Source organism: Acinonyx jubatus, chromosome C2 (genome assembly GCF_027475565.1).
Source record: "Acinonyx jubatus isolate Ajub_Pintada_27869175 chromosome C2, VMU_Ajub_asm_v1.0, whole genome shotgun sequence".
NCBI lineage: Eukaryota > Metazoa > Chordata > Mammalia > Carnivora > Felidae > Acinonyx > Acinonyx jubatus.
The window spans coordinates 43,959,036-43,981,608 of record NC_069384.1 but is presented as its reverse complement, the minus strand read 5'-3'; the positions used below and the strand labels follow the sequence as shown (position 1 = coordinate 43,981,608).

The window sequence follows — 22,573 nt, the reverse complement described above, 5'->3', positions numbered from 1 at the left end:
CCTTGTTCTGTCAGCTGACAGACCTAGAAACAATGACAGCCCACTAGCACACTTAACACACATGTATTAGTTTCTAAAACCATTTTCCAATAAAATATACTGAGAATCCTTATGAAAAGGACTAGGGCAAGGAATGTACAAGATGAGCTTGGAGTATCTTGTAGTGTCAGAAAATAAGGAAGAATGAATGAATGAACAAAAGAAAGAAGGAAAGAAAGAAAGAAAGAAGAAAGAACAAGAAAGCAAGAAAAAGAAAGAAAGAAAGAAAGAAAGAAAGAAAGAAAGAAAGAAAGAAAAAAGGAAGAAAGAAAGAACAAGAAAGCAAGAAAAAGAAAAAGCAAGAAAGCAAGAAAAAGAAAGGAAGAAAGAAAGAAAGAAAGAAAGAAAGAAAGAAAGAAAGAGAAAAGAAAGAAAAGAACGACACACACAACTTATAATGGGAATATGTCAACAGGAAAAAGAAACCTATTGAAAAAGGTATCAAAGGGCAAAGCTGGAACAGTTTGAGAAACAAAAACAACATAGTATTGGATTGTAACCCAAAGTACAAATAAATAGGGTCCACACTGGTGTACATAAATTATTGAATATGTGTAGGAAAAGAGACAAATTTCCCATGCAGAAGAAAATACATACAATTTATATATCTACATAGATAAATCTTCATACAGTTCTGCCCTCAAAGGGATGAAGCATAACTTACCACTCCTTGAAAATGGGTTAAGCATGGTGACTTCTTGCCAAGTAGTCTAGTATAGAAAGGAGGAAAAAAGTAGCTTTATAGCGGAGACATCTGACAAACAGCCTCACTCAGCCAGGTGATCGATTTATATCAATAGTGTTAAGTCATGTTGATAATCTTTGATATGATCTAATAAAAATGGCACTTTTCCTCTGTGATCATCTTTCTAAAAACATATAAGCTTGTTTAATCATTACAAAAACCTCAGATAAATCCCACTCAGGGACATTGCAAAATATACCCTTTGGTTTCAGTCTACTATTTTCATTACTGGGACCCTCTTGATGTGGTGTTAAAATGAGAGAGGGGAAATGTTCTACATAATTATGATTATATTATCTCAGTCTTTTGCAATCCCTGTGCTTCTTGGCTATTGCCTTCGCTGTGGTTGGTAGAACATTTTTTTTTTTTTTTTGCTCTTTTCCTTTAGGTGAGACGATAAGCTTAAAGAGGATAGGGTGTATGGAATTCTCTTCTCTCTATGTGGATAAGGTTCTGTTAAAATCTCTTTGAAGTATAGGACTTTTAAGGGAGAGTGCTCTTGGAGATTTTCTTTAATTTTTAAATTTTGCAATGATTAGCATTTACTTCTTCCTTCCACAGCCAGGAAGAGTTCATTCTCAAATCTTTACTGTGATAGCTTGGTGGGGAATTTGGAAGTAAAACCCATGGAAGTTGAAGGACTCCCTATTCTGCAGTCCACGGGTTTTTCTCACTCTCATGGTACTCCACACTCAGCTTCTGGTAAGTCATCAAAATTACCATTTAACTGTTCCTCTTCATTTATTTCCCAAGAGGATCCAGTTTCGGATAAATTGATCTCAGTTGTGATTGTCTATATTGCCTTTCTTTTCAGATTTCAGATTTGCTTTTGCAAGTTCAGTTCTTTGATAAATCCAAATAATGTTGATTTTCAGTTTGTTCATCTTTTTCTTCTTGTAAGGATGGGCATGACCACTTCAAGTTACTTACCTGTCAGCGGTTCTGTTATTTTCTTATAATCTGAAAAACTAAGTTCTTGCAGTTAAAATTTACCTTCGATGACTTTTCTAAGCATTCATTTTTCTGAAACCATCTGTATTTCACTTTCAATTTTGAAAAGTATTTTTGCTAGATATAGCATTTTAGTTGCATTTTAATACTTTTCCTTCACTATGTACTTTACTGATGTTCCATTTTCATGTGTCTAATTTCTGATAAAGATTTTTCTAATTTTTTTTGTTCTTTGTATATAATACATCTCTTTACTCTGTATTCTGGCTGCTATTTATTTATTTATTTATTTATTTATTTATTTATTTAAATGGTGCTCAGCAAATGGATTTTGATGTACTCTAGTGCAGTTTTTTGTTTGTCCTGCTTGGGTTTTGTTGACATTCTTGGATGTGTAGGTCTAAAATTTGCCTTGACATGGAAAATTTGTGAGAATTTTTCAAAGAAATGTTTTCTATCCACATTTATCTCCTTTTACTACTGCAAATATGTATATGTTAGGTGACTTAATACTGTTCTGCGGGCCACTGAGACTGCTATGTCTTCAAGGTTACTGATCTTTTATTCTGTAATATGTAGCTGTTACTGGTGGGAGAGTCTATGTTGTGTGAATGGAGGTCTGGCCCTTGGATTCCTTCCCAAGAGAAGATTTATGTGGGGATCTGCACTCAGAATAAAGATAGCCAGAGGAAAAGTAGCAAGCACAAAGCAGTTTATTAAAGAGAAAGTACATTCTGAAGATGGAATAGAAGGTAGGTTCCCTGGGGTGAACCTGACTCCTAGGTTGTTTGGGGATTGGATATTATGGGATCTCTCTGGGCTGGGAAGAGCTGTTACATACAGCAAGGTGGTCTCTAATGGAGGCTGCCTCCAATCATTTTGGGGACTCTTCCCACAGCATGGGTGGGGGAGTTTTTCATCCTACAATGTTTGTACCAGAACCATCATGGCAGCCTTTCTCTGTGGTAGGCTGCAATGCAAATAACTGCAATACAAATGCATTTTAATGAGTCTAAAGGTTACCCAGGGACAGAGGAGGAAGAGAAGAGTGCTTTCTCTGCACCTGTGGCTCTTGATCTGTCACTCTCAGGGTCTTGGAAGGCACAAGGTCAGGATGCTGTACTCCTGGTCTTTTAATGTGTAGCTTATTTATCACCATCCTTCCCTCCAGCTCACGTGTCTATCATTTCCCTTCAAGGATTTGGGACTCTGCCTCAGGGCATTCCTTCCACTGTTCATGTCTAGCTTCTACCTAACATAACCTGTTTTTAAGTCAACCAGTAACTTTTTTTTAATGTTATATTTTTTTAGGTATAAAATCTACATGGTTCCTTTTATATCTTTTATTTCTTTCCACATTAAGTTCTGTTTTCCTTAAGAATTTTGAGGTTTTAACCTGCCTTAAAGTCCTTTTCTACTAATTAATTCTATCATCTCTTCCATTATTGAATTCGTTTCAATGGTTGATTTTCTCTTGGTTATGGGCCATCTTTTTTAATTTCTTTACACATCTAGTAATTTTTTATTTCATCCTGGCGTTGTAAATATTAGGCATTTTGGTTTCTGGATTCTTTATTTATTTATTTTTTTAAAATCCCACTTTAATGAGTGTTGAAGTTTGTTTTGGGAGGCATGCAGGTTACTTGCATATCTGCTTGATTCATTTGGGACTTGTAGATTTTGTAGAGAAGATTCATTTGGGACTTGTAGGTTTTGTAGAGAAGGGTTATTTCAGGGTCTCTATTATGTTTAACCCTTTAGGTATCTCTAGTGAATGTTTTGAGTTGTCCATGGAGTTTCTTTAGTGGCAACACATCATTTTATAAATATGAGCTCTAAAATAATTCATTTTAGGGGTACCTGGGTGGCTCAGTCGGTTAAACATCTGACTTCGGCTCAGGTTATGATCTTGTGGTTCATGAGTTCAAGCCCCACATCAGGCTCTGTGCTAACAGCTCGGAGCCTGGAGTCTGCTTTGTATTCTGTGTCTCCCTCTCTGCCCCTCCCATGCTCATGTTATGTCTCTCTCCGTCTCTCAATAATAAATAAGTAAATGTTAAAAAATAATTTAAAAAATAAAATAAAATAATTCAGTTTGCAGATCTGGTTAGTTCTCTGACTGATCTTGTGAACTTTTACGCTATGAATTTGCACTGTAGATTCAACCGTGAAATCAAGGGGACCCTAAGCAATTTTCTGACACTCTTTTCCTGCATTATTCCCTACTCTATGTTATTCTCTCCCACCAATTCCAGCTGCTCAGTTATTCCAAACTGGGTTTCCATCTCTTAAAATCAGAGGGTTCACTGCATACTGCTTAGTATTGCCCTCCCTGGTCTTCATTCTAGAAAATGACTCCAGCCAGAAAACATGGACAGATGTATGTTTCTGTCATTTATTTCCCTGTTCTCCTGGATCACAGCTCTCTGTCATCCATTCTTGAAAAATTCTGTTTCATATATTTTGCTGTTTTCCAGTTGTTACAGTAAGAGAGAAAGTCTGGTAACACTTATTCCAACATGGCTGGCAAAAAAGATCCTGAGAAGTATTTTCTTAACAATTTATTACTAAAATTTTCAAACATATAGAAAATTTAGAATTTTATAGTTAACATTTACATACTCATCATCTAGATTCTATCATTCATATTTTTTTCGCACATCTATTCATATATTCATCCTGGTATTCATCCATTGATATATTTTATTTTGATGTACTTTAAAAGAAATTGCAGACATTTATACACTTCCTGCTACATACTTCAACAATGTATACCATTAATTAGGATTCTGTATTGGTTTACAGATTTATTATATGCAGGCTTGTATATACAATGAAATGGGCAAATCTTAAGTATATATTAATTGAGCTTTGATAAATACATACATGTGTGTATTTAATCCCCATGTTGATATAGAATATTACCATCAACTTAGGGAACTTATTTACACTCTTTCCCAGTTAATTCCCAGCCCTATCCTCCCAGAGGTCATCACTGTTTTTATTTTTTTCATCATAGAATAGTTTAGCATGTTCTGGAATTCAAGTAAATAGAATTGTATTTCATGAATTATTGTGAGAATTTTTCACTCAGCATAGTGATTTTTTTTGAGATTTATCTATGCTATTGCATATATTTTTAGTTTATTCCTTTTTTTATATAGTATTATTCCATTGTGTTAATACACAATAGTTGTTTATGCATTCTATTACTGATAGACATTTGGTTTGTTTCCAGTCATTGGCTATTGTAAGTAAAGCTGATATGAAAAATTTTGTGCAGTTAATCTTAAGGACATATATTTGTATTCCTCCTTCATAAACCTAGAATTCAAATTGCTAGGTAATGGGTGTGTGTTCAGTGTATGTTAGTTTTATAAGAAACCGCCTGAACTTTATTCAAGTATTTCCATCATTTTACATTATCACCAAAAAATGGATGATATTTTCTATTACTCCACTTCTTGCCTGTGTTTGGTAAAATCATACTTCAAATTGTATTTTGTGTTGAAGAGATGCAAATCCATTTTGTAATAACTGAGGCCTCTGAAATTTGTGGGAAAGAATAACAGAGAGAAGAAATAATGTAGAAAAAGAGTTTCAGAAAATTGCTTAGGGAACCTTTGATTTAGCATTGAATCTAAAGTGCAAATTCATATGGGGAAAAGTCACAAGCTATTTATGAAGAGGTGAATTTTGTAGTGATATCTTATTATGGTTCTAATTTGAATTTCCATGATGACTTAATCATATTAAGCATTTTTTCAACCCGTTTTTGAAAATTTTTGTATTTTTTGTGAATTCAAAATTCATAAAATTTCCAAATTTTGCCCTTTTTATTACTGAGTTTCAAGACTTGATAAGCAGATGTTTTTAAGTTTGACGATATCCAATTTATCAACTTTTCTTTTATAGTTCTTGCTTTCTATGATCTAATATTTGTTTCATTTTCTTAAGTCAAAAGATATTTTGTTTTCTTTTATAAGCTCATGGTTTTAGCTTTTTGCATAGATATAGATCATCTTAAATTGAATTTGATATAAGATGTGAGGAATATGTCAAAGTTAAATTTTTTCAAATGAACATTCAGCTATTCTGGCATCATTTTAAGAAAACTTCCCTTGGTAGGGAGCTAAGATGTTGCCATAGTAGGAAGACCCTAGGCTCATCTTATTCCTGGAAAACGACTAAATAACTATCAAATCATTGTGAATACCCAAGAAATTGACCTGAGAACTGACCGAACAAACTGCACAACTACAGGGAGAGAAGAAGCCACATCTAGGAGGTAGGAACTTTGGAGATGTGGTTTGGGAGAGAAATGGATCATGGGTATTGCAGAGGGTAGGAATCCTTGGTGACAGAGAAAGGTGAGAGAGTAGCACATAGAGTTATCACACAGGGATAGCACTTCCCCAAAGCCATTGGCAGGGAAAATAAGAATGTCTTATTTTCATGAGTTTTTGCAACCAATGGTGCTTGGAGACTGATGTTTTAAATGTCAGTGGGCTTGGCTGGGATAGAGCTCTGAGGCACTGCCTTATTTCTGGATAGAAGACAGGGAAGCAACCTGGGGGAAGATGGTGCAATCTGAAGAATGCCTAAGGCTTACAGGGGAGAGATTGTTCACCCTTTTCAGAGAACATCTGTGTGAGGTAGTATTCCCCCAGATGCCTTTCTGGGGATAAGAGAGCCAGTGGGCATCGTTTCCTTTCCCTGCTCCTTAACCTTGACACAGAGATACCTGTTGAGGATGGCTAACCTGAACACTGGCCATTTAGCCTGCTTCCTCCTAGTCCCATGTCCCTGCTCTCTGATGGGACTGCCCTTCCTTGTCAAACCTGCATCCATCCCAGTGCTGCAAGACCCTCCCCCAGAACACCAGCACAAGTCTTTACCACATCACATCTCTAAAGTTTAGAGTTTTAAAAATCAGTAGTCTTGGCTGGGATACAGCTGAAAGTGCACAGTGCTGCTTCTGGCAGGCAAGCAACCTGGAAATAGACAGCATGAAAACAGCAATCTGAAAAACACCTGGGATGAATGGGGGGGGGGGAGATTGTTCGCTCTTCTGGGAGTTCTTCCCTGAGAGCTGCAAGCATGGAGAGCCCTCTCTGGGGATAAAGGAGCTGGCTGGTGTCATTTCCCTCCCCTGCCCCTCAGCATAAACCAGCTTCAGTAAACAGTACAGTGCCAACACTGGCTACCCACCTTGCTTACACCAAGTCATGCTCTGCTGGTATTGCTTATCTCAGGCAAGTATGCCTGAGACTCAGCACTGTGCGCCCCTTCCCCAAAACACCAGAACCCGCCCCCCCCCACACACACACACCACATGTCCTAACAAGAGAGTTCTTCAATGCTTCAGTTCTAGTGGAAGTAGCATCATTTCTCATTTAACAATAACAGGCTTTTCTAACAGAGAAAAAGACAGACTTAGACAAAATGCCAAGACAGAGGAATTCATCCCAAGTAAAAGAACAAGAAAAGTCCATGGCCAAGGATGTAATTGAAACAGATATAAGTAATATTCTTGATGGAGAATTTAAAGCAGCAATCATAAAGATACTCACTGGGCTTGAGAAAAGAATGGAAGACTTCAGGGAGATTCTTATCACTGTGGTAAAAGAGTTAAAAATTAGAAATGAAAAATGCAATAATTGAGATTCAAAACAGCTGGATGTAATGAACACAAGGATGGAAGAAGCAGAGGAATGAATAAGTGATATAGAGGTTAAAATAATGGAAATAATGAATCTGAACAAAAGAGAGAGAAAAATTATGGATCATGAAAATAGATTTAGAGAGCTCAGTGACTCCATCAGATGTAATAACATTCCTACCATAAGATTCCCAGAAGAAGAAGAAGGAAAGAAAAGAGGGAAGAATATTTATTTGAGGAAATGATAGCTGGAAACTTCCCTAATCTGGGGAAGGAAACAGACATCCAAATCCAGGAAGCATAGAGAACTCCCATCAAAATCAACAAAAGTAGGCAAAACCAAGACATCCTGTAACTGAATTTGGAAAATATAGCAATAAAGAAAAAATCTTAAAAGCAGCAAGACAAAAAAGTCCCTAACTTACAAGGGAAACCAACAAGGTTAGCACAGATCTCTCCACAGAAACTTGGCAAACCACAGGGAGTGGCATGATATAATCAATGCACTGAATGGGAAAAATCTGCAGCCAAGAATACTCTATCCAGCAAGGCTATCATTCAGATTAAAAGGAGAGATAAAAAGTTACCCAGACAAACAAAAACTAAAGGAGTTTGTGACCGCAAAACCAGCCCTGCAAGAAATATTAAAGGGGACTCTTTGAGTGGAAAGTAAAGACCAAAAGTGACAAAGGCTAGAAAATCTCCAGAAACAATGACAAAACAAGGAATAAAATGGCACTGAATACATATCTATCAATAATTACTCTGAATGTAAATGGAATAAATGCTCCAATCAAGAGATACTAGGTGTCAGAATGGATAAAAAAAAAAAAAAAAAGATTCATCTATATGTTGCATACAAGGGACTCATTGTAGACCTAAAGATACCTGCAGATTGAAAGTGAGGAGATGGAGAAACTTTTATCCTGAAAATAGATGTGAAAAGAAAGCCAGAGTAGTCATACTTATATCAGACAAACTAGATTTTAAACCAAAAACTATAACAAGAGATGAAGAAGGGTACTATATCATGATAAAGGGGACTATCCAACAAGACAATTTAGCAATTGTGCATATTTATGTCCCCAACATGGAACCCCAAAATAAGGAAAACAGTAACAAATCTAAAGGAACTCACTGATAATAATACAACAAAGGTAGGGAACTTTACTACCCCACTTATAACAATGGGTAGATCATCTAAGCAGAAAACTGACAAGGAGACAATGGCTTTGAATGATACACTGGACCAGATGGAGTTAATAAATATATTTAGAACAATTCATCCTAAAGCAGCAGAATACACATGATTTTCAAGTGCACATGGGACATTCTCCAGAATGGAGGTCATAAATCAGGCCTCAACAAGTACAAAAAGACTGAGATCATACCATGCATATTTTCTAACACAGTGCCATGAAACTGGCAACCACAAGGAAAAATCCGGAAAAACCACAAATATATGGAGGGTAAACAACATGCTACTAAAGAATGAATGGGTCAACCAGGAAATCAAAGAAAAAAATAAAAAACACATAGAAACAAATGAAAATGAAAACACAATGTCCCAAAATGTTTGGGATGCAGAAAAACAGCAGTCATAAGACAGAATTATATGGCAATATAGGCCTACCTCAAAAACAAGAAAAACCTCAAATAAACAAGCAAACCTTACACCTAAAGGAATTAGAAAAAGAACAACAAAAGAAGCCTAAATTCAGGAGAAGAAGGGAAATAATAAATATTAGAGCACAAATAAATGATACAGAAACTAAAAAATAGTAGAACAGATCAATGGAACTAGGAGCTGTTTCTTTGAAAAAAAAATTAAAATTGACAACCCCCTAGTCAGACTTACAAAAAGAAAGTAAAAAGGACCCAAATAAATAAAATCACAAGTTAGAGAAGAGAAATAACAACCAACACCATAGAAATGAAATATTATGAAAAACTGTCTGCCAACAAATTGGACAACCTAGAAGAAATGGATAAATTCCTAGAAACATATAAGCTACTAAAACTGAAACAGGAAGAAATTGAAAGGTTGAACAGACCAATAGCTAGCAAAGAAATTGAATCAGTAATCAAAAACCTTCCGGTAAACAAAAGTCCAGGATGAGATGGCTTCACAGGGGAATTCTACCATTGAAAGAGGAGTTAATACCTATTCTTCTCAAGCTGTTCCAAAAAATAGAAATGGAAGGAAAACGTCCACATTTAGTCTCTGAAGCCAGCATTACCCTGATACCAAAACCAACGACTCCAGTGAAAAAGAGAACTACAGGCCAATATCCCTAATGAATATGGATGCAAAAATTCTCAATAAAATACTAGCAAACTGAATCCAATAGTACATTAAGAGAACCATTCAGCATGATCAAATGAGATTTATTGTTGGGTTGCAGGGGTGGTTCAATATTCATAAATCCATCAACATGATACACCACATTAATAAAAGAGTGATAAGAACCATCTGATCCTCTCAATACATGCAGAAAGAACATTTGACAAAGTACAACATCCATTCATGATAAAAACCCTCAACAAGTAGTGTTAGAGGGAACATACCTCAATATAGTAAAGTCCCTATATAAAAAACCCACAGCTAATATTATGCTCAATTGGGAGAAAGGAATAAGAGAGGGATGTCCACTCTCATCACTGTTATTTAACATAGTACTGGAAGTCTTAGTATCAACTATCAGACAACAAAAAGAAATAAAGGGCATCCAAACTGGCAAGGGAGAAGTCAACCTTTCACTATTTGTAGACCTCATGATACTCTGTATACAAAATCAAAAGAACTCCAAAAACTGCTAGAACTAATACACTAACCCAGTAAAGTCACAGGATATAAAATCAATGTACAGAATCTGTTGTGTTTCTATACACCAATAATGAAGCAGCAGAAAGAGAAATCAAGTAATTTATTCCATTTGCAATTGTAAAAACTGTAAGATATCTAGGAATAAACCTAACCAAAGAGATAAAAGTTCTGTGTTCAGAAAACACAGAAGACTTATGAAAGAAATTGAAGAGGACACAAAGAAATGGAAAAACATTCTATGCTCATGGTTTGGAAAGACAAGTATTATTAAAATGTCTATATTATCCAAAGCAATTTACACATTTAATGCAATGCTTATCAAAATACCAACAGCATTTTTCACAGATCTAGAACAATCCATCATAAAATTTAATGGAACCATAAAAAAAACAACAACAAAAAACTCTGAATAGCCAAAGCAATCTTAAAAAAGAAAAGCAAAGCTGGAGGCATCACAATTCTGGATTTCAAGTTATATTACAAAGCTGTAGTGATGGAGACAGTATGGTACTGGCACAAAAACAGCCACACAGATCAATGGAGCAGAATAGAAAACCAATAAATGAATGCATACCTACATGGTCAATCTCCGACAAAGCAGAAATGAATACCCAATGGTAAAAAGATGGTCTTTTCAACAAATGGTGTTGGGAAAACTGGACAGCAACATGCATAATAATGAAACTGGACCACTTTCTGACGCCAGCCACAAAAATAAATTCAAAATGGATGGAATTCCTAAATGTGGGTCAGGAAACCATCAAAATACCAGAAAAGAACATACGGAGTAACCTCTTTGACATTGGCTGTAGCAACTTCTTAGTAGACCACGTCTTCAGAGACAAGGAAACAAAAGCAAACATGAAGTATTAGGACTTCATCAAGATAAAAAAATTTTGCACAGTTAAAGGAAACAATCAACAAAAGTAAAAGGCAAACTTTGGAATGGGAGAAGATATTTGCACATGATATATCCGATAAAGGGTTATTACCCAAAGTGTATAAAGAACTTATAAAACTCAACACCCAGAAAATGAATAATCCAGTTAGAAAATGGGCAGAAGATATGAACAGACACTTTTCCAAAGAAGACATCTAGATGACCAACAGACACATGAAAAGATGCTCAACCTCACTGATCATCAGGGAAATACAAATCAAAACTATAATGAGATATTATACCTGTCAGAAAGGCTAAAATTATCAACACAGGAAACAAGCATTGAGTAGGATACAGTGTTGGTAGAAATGAAAAGTGGTATAGCCACTCTGGAAAACAGTATGGAGATTTCTCAAAAATTTAGAGACTATAGACAATAGACAATAGAACTACCTTGTGACCCAGCAATTGTACTAGTAGTTATTTAACCAAAGGATACAGAAGTACTGATTTGAAGGGATTCATGTACTCTGATGTTTATAGCATCATTATCTACAATAGCCAAATTATTGAAATATCCCAAATGTCCATCAACTTATGAATGGATGAAAAATATGTGATGATATATATACTCAGCCATAAAAAATAATGAAATCTCGGTATTTGCAACAATGTGGACAGATCTAGAGAGTATTATGCTAAGCAAAATCAAAGAAAGACAAATATGATATTCCACATATCGTATGTGAAATTTAAGAAACAAAACAAATGAACATAGGAGAAAAAAAGACAGGCAAACCAAGAAATAGACTTTTAAGAATGGAGAGCAAACTGATTGTTACTAGAGTGTAGGTGGCTGGGGGCATGGATTAAATAGGTGTTGGGGATTAAAGAGGGCACTTATTGTGATCAACACTGGGTATTGTATTTAAGTGATGACTCTCTAAATTCTATACTTGAAAGTAATATTGCATTGTCTGTCAACTAGTTGGAATTTAAATACAAACTTGGAATAAAAAACAGAAGTAGCAAAGAAAAAAGAAAGAAAGAAAACAAACAAATACCTTATCGTTTCCCATTGGATAATATTAAAACTTTGTTTCAAATAAAATAATTGTGTAAGTCTGGATCTAGTTCTGGATTCTTTATCTATTGATCCTTCATTCAGTAGCACACTGTCTTCATTACAGTAGCTTTGTATTATGTCTTTAAGACAGGTAATGTAAGACTTCCAAATTTGTTCTTTTTCAAGAATGCTATTTATATTGTATGTTTTTTGCATTCCATTTACATTTTAGATTAAAATTTGAAATTTAAAAAATAAATACTGATGACATGATTTTGGGAATTGCTTTTAATATATAGAGAAATTTGCAGAGAATTGACAGCTTAAAAATATTGAAATTTCCAATGTATAAACATGTATATCCTTGCTTTTTTTAGATCTTTAATTTCTGTTAGTGATATTTTGTAGTTCAGTGTGGATCTTGCTCATATTTAAAAACTTGAATTCTGAATTACTTTGGTTTTGATGCTATTGTATATGAGTTCTAAAAAATATTCATCCTGGGGCGCCTGGGTGGCTCAGTCGGTTAAGTGCCTGACTTCAGTTCAGGTCATGATCTCATGATTTGTGAGTTTGAGCACCGCGTTAGCATAGAGCCTGGAGCCTGCTTTAGATTCTGTGTCTCCCTGTCTCTCTGCCCTTCCCCTGCTAGTGCTTTGTCTCTCTATCTCTCTCAAAAATAAATAAACGTTGAAAAAACTTTTTTTAAAAAAATTTCATCATACAGTTTTTGTTGCTAGTACAGAGAAATGCAATAGATTTATGTATTTTTACTTTGTATACTGCATTTTTTCTAAATTCACTTAGTACTTCTATGTATATGCATGAGATTAATGCATACAAATGGCCACTAAAATCATTTACAAGAATGTTCATAGCAGCATACTTTTGTAATAGCCAAAGATGAAACCATCCAAATGTTCATCTACAGAAGAATAATTATATAGTCAATGAGATATGCCATAACAATAAACAAAAATGAACTACTACATACAAAATTATATTGGGATAAGCCTCCCAAATAAATTGTTGAGTGAAAGTACCTAGACACAAATTTTATTTATATAAAATTCAAAAGCAGATAAAACAAATCTATCTGATTTTAGAAGTCAGAATATGACTAAGCTTTGAACAGGAAGGAGGGAGGTAATTGGAAGGTTTATGTGAGAAACTTCTGAAATATAGGTAATGGTCTATTTTCTATCATGTTTGGAGGTTAACTGGGTATATGACTATTGTCATAATTCATGTATGTGTACACTTGCTATTTGTGTATTTTTATGTGATATATTTTAATACAAAAGTTTATTTAAAATTTTTTCCTACTTATTCATGTATAGATTTTATAAACCAAAGTATTAGAATTCAGTATTGTTTTGGGGAAACTTATTGATGGAGAGTAAAACCATAGTGAGGAAAAGATGAATGACTGTAATAACAACCATTGAACCAAAAGGTTTAACAATACTCTAAAAATGGGGAAGGTGGATTCACCTTGCAATTATTCAAACCAGTTCTTATTTAATATAGTTTTTGCATATGGAAATAAAATTCATTGTTTATTGGATCACTAATAAACTTCTGGGTAATTTGTATTCTTTAAATAATTCACACTTTTCTAATAAAAAAAATTCACCAATGGGGAACATTTATAAAAAATAATTGGGCTGGATACATGAACAACTGTGGAGAAAAGAAATGTAGCCTCTTTGATTTTCTACTTTCTTTTACATCTTTTGTAAAGCCATTTAATCCTGAGCCTGATGATTGGGTAGAATAGACAGGTAACTGCCTTAGGTGACTATATATAAAGGTTTCTAAAACATCAAGGGAATGGATTACAATCCAGTGCCATTTAACTGTAGGTTTTAAAAGCAATTCTTTATATAAGGAGCAAAAAGAAAATTGAAAATGCTTAAGCTGCAATAAATACATACACATCTATACACATACACACACAAATGGGAATAATCAGGTATTGCAGAAAAGTGTGAAATGTTTTACTAATATTTTCTCATGACATTGTCTATGAATCAATTAGGAGTTAACTGTTAAATTTATTTATGAATATAGTTTTTATTTATACATGTTGAGTTCTTTTCATTCTTACAGTATTGAATACATTCAGTATAATATTAAAAAAAAATAAAGAATATCTGTTTCAAAATAAACCTAATTATTAGCCTGCCCATGGCACCTACCTACAGACTTCCATATCATACTTTTTAGACTGTTTGATGTATATTCTCTCCAGGTACTTGGCTCTGGGCATAGCATGCAGAAGAATGAAATGGGGTACTTACTAGACTCAAAACCATAAATAACTTTTCAAGCTTGTGATATTAGCTGCACCTTTGCTTAGAGAGTTATTGTTATTGCCTGAACAAGAGAGAAACGTCTCTTACCAGTATTGTTTATAATTAAGATCCAGAGACATCAGAGAGTTTGGTGAAGGTGTCAGCTTAGAAGAACATAAGGGGATTATCATTCTTCAGCAGAGGATAACCAACAGACCACATGGAAGTGATAATGCTAGCAACAGCCCCTGATCCTATAGGATCTGTCAAGCAGATTCTAAGGCAAACTTGGGAACCATATAAGAACTGTGGATATTGGACCATTAGCAGCCATTTTGGGGCAATATTACAAAGCCTGGCTCATAAGTATAAACAATGCATTCATTTTTACCACATTAAAGCCAACATCCTTGCTAATAGAAGAGAACTGTACAGATCTGAAAACTGCTGATACAGGTGTGCATAAGGTGACACAGGTCACAGAGATGACATACTAAATTTGAAGAGAATCAAAGCAGACACCGAGCTCTGAAGTGTTACCAGGGTTTTATGGATTCAAATTGTAGGTAATGAAGGGAGGGTGACATCCTCAAAAGTACAAACGTGAGCATTCCAGGAATTTGAATTTGGGGGTTCTTTCCAGAGTGCTAAATCGAGGTGCGTCATGAAGAAAGTCCCCTTATTGGTAACTCACATACTCAATTAAAATTTTTTTATGTCTTTATTTATTTTTGAGACAGAGAGAGACAGAGCATGAGCAGGGGAGGCGCCGAGAGAGAGGGAGGCACAAAATCTGAAGCAGGCTCCAGGCTCTGAGCTGTCAGCACAGAGCCTGACACGGGGCTCAGAATCACAGACTGTGAGATCATGACCTGAGCTGAAGATGGACGCTTAACCAACTGAGCCACCCAGGCACCCCCCACATACTCAATTTTATATGATGCCACCCTTATTCCAGAAGCCTCATGATTCACTCGTAGGCATATGCTCTTGGTTCCTGTTGGTACCTAAAAGCCTTAACCTATGGCTTGCAGTGTTTATAATACCCCTCCTTCCATACTAGGCTCAGTTCTTCCCCAGTGAGTCCATGCTAGTGGGCAGGAGGACAGGTAGGAGAAGATCCTCCTACCTCTCTCTTTTGAAGTTTTACAGTAATCTTCAACAAGGGAGAGAGCTTTGTCCTAATGAGAAGGGTGTGGCCATTTCTCTATTCTAGAAGACTGATGAAAATCTCAAGAGCATCTACCCAGATGTTCCAATCCCAAGGTTCCTACTTTCTTATCAGGGTCCTGCTATTGGACACTTGCCAAAACTGTGATTTCAAAATTTTCTTTATTTCTGCTACTTTTAGGATTGGGTCCTGATCCTGGTCCACACGTTAGCTGCCTCCAGGCTATATTCTATGAAGTTTACTTTAAATTCTTCCACGGCAGCCCACACTTTCATTTAATTGTTTAAACTGATAACTTTCTCTTTTCAAAGCATTGGTAGTACTCCATAATAAGCACCACTTTAGCAATCATTGACTATCATTTGCCCTATACTTCTGAAATGACAGAGATAAGCCAGTTCATCTTCTCCCACTCACCCCAGTTCATCACAGATAAAAATCTTAGCAATTGCCTGCTAGGGGATGTTAAGAAACATCAATATCTAACTATGCAGTGAGGGGATTCTCGTTGTTCACTAGCTGGCGAGAGAACAAACTCCAGAATCCCTAGAGTCTTCTTATAGCCATTCCTGGTACCTAAAACTGTCTTAGAATGGGTTCCCTAGAAGCAGAGGCTGAGACAAAGATTGGGAACATATGATTTAGCAAGGATTTACTCTTAGGAGAAAAGGTTTACTCTTAGGAGAAAGCAGGATGACGCAGTGAAGATGTATGCAAGGATGTGGTCTCAGCTGAAGTCTAAATTGCATGAATTGGAAGACAAAGTTGATCCCATTTTCGGGCAAGTGGACTGGGATTTTGTGTCCGCCTTTAGTCAGTCCTTGGCTGTAGGCTACCCCTGGTTGGGCAAAACCAATCAGATGATGCAGGTTCTATTTTACCCAAGACAACTTTCCAAAGAGGGGGGAATCTATGAGGCATTAGCCATCAACACTCACAACAGCTGGGGAATGGGTGTATTGCCTCAGAAAATGTGACTGGTAACTTTGCTACAAGTGAGTTATGGCAAGAGTGAAGAGCTGAATTTTGAAATTGATATACAGTTTCAAATTTGCAATCTACCTAGTAATTGATATTTTGTTTTATCAGAAAGGATTAGAGGGGCGCCTGGGTGGCTCAGTCGTTGAGCGTCCGACTTCAGCTCAGGTCATGATCTTATGGTCTGTGAGTTTGAGCCCTGCCTTGGGCTCTGTTCTAACAGTTCAGAGCCTGGAACCTGCTTCAGATTCTGTGCCTCCCTCTCTCTCTGCCCTTCCCCTGCTCATGCTCTGTCTCTCTCTCTCTGTCAAAAATAAACAAACATTAAAAAAAAAAAGGGATAGAAATATTTATACTGGATATGTTTTATTGCCTGTCAACTCAGAATTGACCAGTGAAACACATTTTAAAATGATATTATATAGTAATTTTTCCTTCTTTTTAAAAAATGTTTATTTGCTTTTGAGAGAGAGAGAAAGAGAGTGAGCAGGAGAGGGGCAGAGAGAGAGGGAGACACAGAATCTGAAGCAGACTCCAGGCTCTGAGCTGTCAGCACAGAGCCAGGCTCCGAGCTTGAACTCACAAACTAGAAGATCATGATGTAGGCCGAAGTTAGACATTTAACAACTGAGTCACCCAGGCACCCCACCCTTCTTTGTATAATCCAAGGTTTTTATTATCTATATTATAATTAGCAAAGAGAATATTTAATTCCAGTAAGTGCATAAAACATTGGTAATATTGAAATCATTTTGAAATTGTCTACTTTGGGTACAAAACTAAATAGTCTACATAATGAAAAAAATTTGCATGGATGCTAAGAAATACTCTTTTAAAAATTTTTTTAAATGTTTATTTTTTGAGAGAGAGAGAGAGAGAGAGAGAGAGAGAGAGAGAGAACGAACCAGTGGGGGAGGTTCAGAAAGGGAAGGAGACACAGAATCTGAAGCAGGCTCCAGGCTTCAGGCTGTCAACACAGAGCCCAATGCGGGGCTTGAACTCACGAACCACAAGATCATGACCTAAACCGAAGTCAGGTGCTTAACCAACTGAACCACCCAGGTACCCCAGAAATATTCTTGATTATAATTTCATATTTGTATAATTATTGTTAATGATCTTATTTGAAAATAATATTGCCTTATTTCTAAGGTTTATGTTAAGATAAACTACCTATAAAAATAACATAAATGAAGTTAAATATAAATTCTTTGGAAAATCTTCTGGAATAACTAATAAAGAAGCAGTGTAGAGGCTGGACTTCTATAAACTCTTCAATCGGACTCAGCTGTCTATAAGCAGGAGTCCCTACTAACAGCCTCTGTCAGTATCCTGATGGATTTCCCTTGGTTTTATTTGTAATGAGAGACTGACAAGATACTCGATTGTGAATGAAGGTCCTTCTCCGCTGGATTTATCAAGTAGGCACTCGTTACCAAAATCACACCACTCATTATTTCATCCATACAGTGTTTGCTGATTTGTGTTCCCAGAGCAATTTCTAACAATGAAAGAAAGCCCATGAAATGCTGATAAAAATGTACAATCTTTCAACCACTGTCACATTTTTCCTCTCATTTGATTTTTGCAACTGCAGGATGAAGTTGGCAGGGCATACCATATCTGGATTTTTGGTTTGTTTTATGTTTTTTGTGTGTCTTACTGTTTTTCCTGAAAAAAAAAAAATAGACATTAAAACATATCCAAGGCAATATAGAAAGGAAGTGTTAGATCCAAAACCAAGCTCTAGCCCATTTCCTGCGATCTCCAAAGTCTTTTAGCATTTCTAGTGGTACATTGTTTTCTCTCTATAGATAACAAAGCATTTTACAAATATATTTGTAAAAAAATACATAGCGGTATTTTCATTTTATTAATGAAATATATCAGCCACATAATCCTAGAAACTTAAGAACACTTACAAAGTTAATCAGGCCCCATGTGATACTTCTCTGTATGTGGAGAATGACAATTTTGTTAATTGTTGCCTTTTCAATTGTTAGCAGCAGGACTTAGGCTTGGCTGAGGATTTTAGCAATGGAATAATAGTAACGTGGCCCAAATTCAAGAAGCAAGCTAAAGAGTATGGCAGTACAGTTCAAAATACCTTCCCGACAGGAAACAGTTAAACATGTTTGCTGTGTTCAGTTTACTGTGCAGCGCTGTTTTGTCAGCTGCTTAACTTAAAGATGGCCCATGTGCTTCTCTCCTCCCCTCTAATGAGGAGGCAGCAGGGGCAAAGATCAAGTTCCTTTCCTGATGTGGAAACATGGCATTCCGCAGAGTGGACAGGGACTCCAATCAAACAATAGATGTCAAGAGCATCAGCCCTACAGAACAACTGCCTACCTCCTTGCCCTCCTCAGATCCCAACCTCTTCACCTCCAGTTTACTCCACCTTCCTGTTCAATTTGATCCTCAGGAATGATTCCAACAGTGGGACGGACAATAAACAGCAAGCGTTCAAGAAAAAAGGGAAAATGAGACAATGAAATATTTTTCCTGCCCTTTGAGAAATCTGTATGCTAGTGGAGGTGTTATATTTATTTGGCTAGTGTACCACAGGCAGAAAAGGGAAATCTGAAGGGGTTAATACAAGCTTCATTATGTGGCAGCTGGTTTGTATCTGAGGCTTTGTGCTCATGCCAGTCTCTGGCCTAGGTAATTTATAATAGCCTCAAGTTCCAATATAAAAAGCACATAGCTGCGGGGAGACATGTCAGCTTCCCTTACATAGTCTGTCATTTCCTTGGAAACATAATAATTAAGATGTCTGGTATAACTGCTTCTGCCAGGAATATTTTTAGATTTCAGCCCATTTCAAGAAATTCTGAATTCAAGAAGGGAATTATTAAATACTGCATGACAAACTAAGGCAAGGACTCTTACAGGTTTGTTCTGTCAAAAGGAACAGATACTTCATCTAAATCTCTTGACAGTAAGTAGAGGAATACCTAGACTTGAATTAAAAATAAAAGAATTGGCATCAGTTTGATTAGAGCGAAAATCACTTCAGAGATGGGAGAGAAATATTCACTCTTAATCAAAAGCAGTTGTTCAGTCTAAAAGACTGATACAGTTTTAAAGGTAGAATGGCACCATCCCCCATCCTTAAATTAATGCAGCTGCTTCTTCTGATTACTCACATTATTCATAAACAAGCTACTTATCATAGTATGGGGGCACTACTGAGGATGTTACTCAGGATCCATTTGCTTGCAACTATCAGAAGAGGCAGTGCATGGCATTTGTATGGTGAATTAACTTCCTGGAGATAGGGTAAAACTGTGTACTGCATTAAAACAATTTAGCTTGCAGTATGTTTAACTCATAGATGAATACCATTAGTTAAAAGGAAGATTTGAATTCAATAGGTTAAAATAATTTAAAAGAGGGTCTGGAAAGTACTCTTTAAGAGAGGATGCAATTTTTCTGAACTCTTTTAGGTTTTCTTAATAATAGCTCTTATTATAGATGAAGCAAAGATATACATTCAGTTCAATTACAAGAAACATCCAATAGCTATATGATAACAAAGGTTGTATTACATTTTTATGATGAATATTAAGAGAAAGAGTGAAGAGGTATTTATGTTCCACTAATGTTTGTTTAGAACCCAGTATGTTCCAGATAATGTGCTAGGTGGCTACCCCCACATACACTATCTGGTTGAATCCTCTCAACCATCTACTGAAGGGTCCATTCTGTCCCCATTTTCAAGTAAGGAAGCTGAATCTCATCATAGTTATTAAAATGCAAATCTGTGACTTTTCTCTACCACTGTTAGTCAATGACTCTGTTTTTAAACTACATTTCTTTAAAAACCTGAGGTCTAGGTGCGCCTGAGTGGTTCAGTTGGTTAAGTCTCCATCTCTTGATTTCAGCTCAAGTCATGATCTCACAGTGATGAGATCAAGCCCCAAGTAGGGCTTCATGCTGGGCGTGGAGCCTGCTTAATGTTCTCTCTCTCTTCATCAAAACAAATAAGCTAAAACCCTTATATATATTAGTTTTCATAGACCACCATTAAAAATAGCATGGTGAAATCTTTCTTTCCTCAAAAATAAATATTAAAAATTATAACTCTATAAGATATCTACCATAAGTCATTGCACAGAAGGGTCCTCTGAGAATGATATAATTCATTTTGAGGAGCCATTTAAGTTACAGTAATACTAGGTTAAATTGACTCCACTTCAAAATATTACTTAAAGGCTTATGTAGATTTTGCCAACACAAATCAAGGAAGTAGAACCTTAATGATGCAACATTTATTTTCCTTATCTTGCTGTCTTTCTTCACTGTACTCATCACCTCTCTATCTCTAGCTCTACTTCTATTGCTCTGTTTCTATCTGTATACCTCCCCGTATATGTATCCACCCTTCTGTCTGCCTATCTATATTTGCTATTCCTCCCTCCACTTTACTAAAATGTGAGTAGCAGCTTGAGAGCGGAGAATTATCTGTTTGGTTCACTGGTAAACCAGTAACTCAATAAATAGTAAGCTCAATAAATATTTGTTGGATGAAGAAATGGTGAATTTATTGACATTAAAATAGAAATGTCTGATTTACAGGTGTAGTGGGTTGAATAGTGTCCTCCTAAAATTCATGCTTACCTAGAACCTTAGAATGTGACCTCATCTGGACATTAAATCATCCTGGATTTAGGGTGACTTTATTTTTTTAACATTTATTATTTTTAAGAGAGAAAACATGAGTGGGAGAGGGGCAGAGAAAGAGGGAGACACAGATTTGGAAGCAGATTCCAGGCTCTGAGCTGTCAGCACTGAACCCAATGTGGGGCTCAAACCCACGAACCGTGAGATCATGACCTGAAGTCGGACACTTAACTGGTTGGGACACCCACGTGCCCCTAGAGTCACATTAAATGCAATGACCTGTGTCCTTATAAGAAAGGAAAAGACATGGATACACGAGGAAGAAGGCTGTGTGAGGACAGAAGCAGAGATTTGAGTGGTGCTGCCACAGACTAAGGAATTCCCCGGGGCTCCTACAAGCTCAAGCGGCAAGGAATGTTCTTCCTTGGAAGCTTCAGAGGGAGCATGGCCCCCCTGCTGACACCTGATTTCAGACTTCTAGGACCCAGAGAAAATAAAATTCTGAGTTTTAAGCCAACCAGTTTGTGATACTATGCTATGGGAAGCCCTAGGAAACTAATACAGCAGGAAAGTTTTTTTTTGTGTTTCAGCATGTGACCAACTTGGAGTATGAGAAGAATTTACCAGAACCCACTCTTCCCAAAGAATTAAGCAAGACATGTGAGATGCAGAGGTGAATAAAATTAAGTGGTATCTGAGGAATTTACAGTTCCTATCTCCATGGGAGATCGGAAAAGCACATAGACAATTGCAAATCACACAAAATAAGCAAGTTTGCTAAATGATATTGAAGCAATAGTCAGGAGATGTGAAAAAATCAATATTTTATTGCTTGTGAGAATCTGAAATAAAAATTGATTCCTCTTTAATATATATTCTGGTTGTTCTTATCTTAAAATAAGACAGTATGGCTACTATGAGTACAGACACACTTGTTTTGTATGTGAGTGTGTGTGTGTGTGTGTGTGTGTGTGTAAACATACATATGCCATATATATGCATACATGTATATGCATATATATGCCACGCATATATTGTACTTGTCAGTTGCCTGTTATATTTGCATTTATGTGTATGTATATGCACATACACATAGCCATACATGTGTAATAAAGATATGTATATATAGACAGAGACAGATTACTGGAATGCCTGACCTAAACTAGAGTTTTAAAGTGGACAGTTGTTTCTTTGTTCTGACTCACTTTTTAATTTTCCTAATTTTTAATTATTCTGTTTTGGTATGAATGATTTACTTCCACATCCCCAACTAGATTAATCACTTGCTGATATGTGAACCGAAGAGTGTTCAGTGCCTCTTTCTCTAACTTGTA

General features: G+C 36.1%; 1 long non-coding RNA gene across 2 annotated transcripts in view; it reads left to right on the top strand.

Moving 5' to 3' along the window:
• The window catches only part of LOC113604766 (uncharacterized), a 90,201-nt gene extending 68,141 nt beyond the window's left edge, over positions 1 to 22,060 (top strand). For both annotated transcript variants that reach the window (XR_008297614.1, XR_003426777.2), the window contains 3 exons: positions 1,350 to 1,490; positions 5,868 to 6,023; positions 21,830 to 22,060. This is a non-coding gene — a long non-coding RNA (uncharacterized LOC113604766). The remainder of the gene's footprint in view (positions 1 to 1,349; positions 1,491 to 5,867; positions 6,024 to 21,829) is intronic.
• The last annotated feature ends 513 nt before the right edge of the window (positions 22,061 to 22,573 follow it).